This window comes from Hipposideros armiger, unplaced genomic scaffold, assembly GCF_001890085.2.
Source record: "Hipposideros armiger isolate ML-2016 unplaced genomic scaffold, ASM189008v1 scaffold_107, whole genome shotgun sequence".
Lineage (NCBI taxonomy): Eukaryota > Metazoa > Chordata > Mammalia > Chiroptera > Hipposideridae > Hipposideros > Hipposideros armiger.
In genome coordinates, this window is record NW_017731457.1 from 3,007,367 (window position 1) to 3,009,964 (window position 2,598).

Genomic DNA, 2,598 nt, shown 5'->3' on the forward strand with positions numbered 1-2,598 from the left:
ATGGCTGGCTGACTCGGAAGGGCAGGAGGGTCTAGTGGCCTCCAATAAGACAAAGGCATGCATGGGGTGAAGAAGAGGGAAGTCCTGGGGCCATTAGTGAGCAGGGGCTGGGCTCAAGTTGGAGAGTGGGGATGGAGACTTTCAGGGACAGTGAGGTGTGAATGTGGCCTCTGGGGAGTGGCAGGGCAGTCCCAGCAGCTCTGGAAACATCCTCAGAGTGGGAGGGGTGGGAAGGAAGGGCTGTCTGTCCACTTGGAGACTGGGTCCTGAAGATAGAGAAGCCACTTCCTGCAGAGGGAGCAGCCCAGACCTAATTCAAATCCATCCTAACCCTGCCGGCCCCAGCGACCTACCTTATGCCAGGCCTCTTCCCCCGCCCCAGGAGGGGGCAGTTTGGTCCTCACACTCAACTAGGGGGTGGGGTGGGGCAAGATGGAGCCCGACATTTCTGTCAGGTGGCTGAGCCTCCAAAGGATGCTCTCCTGGCAGAACCTTGTGGGTTTTTGTTTCTATTTAAGGAGCAGTCTGAGAAAGGAGGTCTGGTACACTGATGGGAACTCTCTCCCCAGATTAGCTACCCTCGTTGGCAGGCCTGTCTGAAACACATCCAGGGGGGTGGTTTGGGGTTTGCCTGTCATAACTTCCTTTAAGCATCTGGGGCGCGAACAATGGCGAATACCACGCAGAATAATCTGCTTCTGATTCTGTCTTTGTCACACCAGCGCGGGGCGGGGACCTAGCAGCCCCTACAAGGGTCTCCCAGAGGCGTCCACCTGCATCTCTGTCCTTCCCCCAGGGAAGCCTCAGCGTCAGCAGGACCTGGAGTCGGCCCTCTCAGTCCTCTCCGAGACACATGCCGCCGGGAGATCCCGCGGAGTTGGGCTCACCTGGCCGCCCCCCAACCCTGCAGCCGTCCCATCCCAAGCCCGCCCAGGAGAAAGCCTGTCTCCTCTCCTGTCGAGTCTCCGGGTGCGATTCCGGTCCAGCCGACGGGGCGGGGACCCGGCTGCCCCTGCCAGACCCCCAGCGACGCGCACTCACCGAGCTTCTCCGCCTGTCTGACCCGGCTCGGCTCCTGCTTGGGCTCGCGGCCGGCGGCGCTAGCGTGGCCGTGTGGCCCTATGGCCCGGCCCGGGCACCAAGCGCGGCCCCCTCCCTCCTTCCGCCAGTCCCGCGGGGTCCCCCCTCAGCCCCGCCTCCACCGGCTGCCCCACCCCCGCCGACCGCCGCAGCCGCTGCCAAGGCAACAGGGTGCTGCTGTCACGTGACCAGCTCGCGGGGGCGCTGCAGGCCACGTGACCTGGCAGGCCCGGAGGGGCGGGGCTCGCGGCCCCTCTTAAGGGGCAGGGGGACACTGCTGCAGGGACCCCCGCTCCTGCCCCGGCGCGAGGGCCCTCAAAAAGTGCGCATCTCTCCTGTCCCCGGGCGCACCGCGGGTAGCAGTGGACAGGGATTGGCGCGACGGCGGCCAGGCGGGCCGGAGGCCCGGGCATCCCTCGCTCTCCCGCACCCCGGCCGGCCGCGCGGCCGCTCTGGGCCCCAACGACCGGACGATGAGGCTGCGCTGTCTCACGCTGGGTCTGGCCAGCAAGTCCAGGGCAGGGTGGGCCCTGCCCGACTCCAGGTGTGTGGGTCTGAGCGCAGAATGGGAGCATGGGGTTCCCAGGGTGAGCTCTGGGGGATGCCCAGGACCGGTCACTGGCCGTGTGGAGGGGCGAGAAAAGACCAAAAGGGCGCACCCTGCAGTGAAGGGAACAGAGATCCCGCTATCAGACCGCAGCGCGGGCGGAAGTAAAGTGGGGAGTTTGGGGAAAAGGTAGAAGGACAGAGTGTTTGGAAAGGGCCCAGGCGGCTACGCCCGAGTTTGCCTGGGTGGACTGTGGCAGCACACAGAGCGCAAGCCAGAGCTGTCAGGTGGTCGCCCACAGCGCACCCCCGACTCCGAGGCCCCGGGAGACCCGCGGGGACCTAACCCTGGTGGCCGCGTGCGAATTGTTCTCGTCGTGTTCTCAGACGGCAAGGCACCTGGGGTTAAAGTCTCACGGCGGTGCCTCGCCCACTGCTACTCGCTGCTGCAGGGAACCTCTCAGGAACAATGGTGAACTCGCCGGTTTTGTTACAACCGAGATATTCAAACAGGAACATTCTTTTCAGAAAGTGCACATGAATGATTCACTACGAGGCGGCCCGGTGTAACAGAAGGCCCCTCAGTCCTTCCTGCACGCCCTACATAGGATTTTTCCACCCGTCACAACAGCACTGAACCGGGATATATTTATCCAAAAAAGATACCTTTTAGAGAGCGTTTGAGATTTTGCTCCCTGGCATATGTCATCAGTTTGGGTCAAATAAACTCATAAAAAGTGAAAAAATAAATGATGTTTTGATCCAGGAGGATACTTACAAAACAGACTATGCCAGTTCCCCTCCTGGTTACTGCCCTAACAAAGGTTACAGGAAAATCCCCGGGTCAGATTACTGCCCGACCCTCCGACCCCCACCCCAACCCCCATAGCTACAGGACAAGGATCGTTTGCATTTCGGGGCAAAATCCTCAAAAAGCAATCACACTGTGTCTTTCAAACCTCAAGCTCTTTG

The 2,598-nt window shown here is 61.6% G+C and overlaps 1 protein-coding gene across 2 annotated transcripts in view; it reads right to left on the reverse strand.

The window, feature by feature from the left end:
* The window catches only part of ORAI2 (ORAI calcium release-activated calcium modulator 2), a 19,289-nt gene extending 16,967 nt beyond the window's left edge, over positions 1-2,322 (reverse strand). Inside the window, exon 1 of one of the 2 annotated variants that reach the window (XM_019646939.1) lies at positions 1,042-2,322. The gene's annotated coding sequence lies outside the window, so the exon portion shown is untranslated. The remainder of the gene's footprint in view (positions 1-1,041) is intronic. The other variant, XM_019646938.1, reaches the window with a different exon arrangement.
* Between the last annotated feature and the right edge of the window lie 276 nt (positions 2,323-2,598).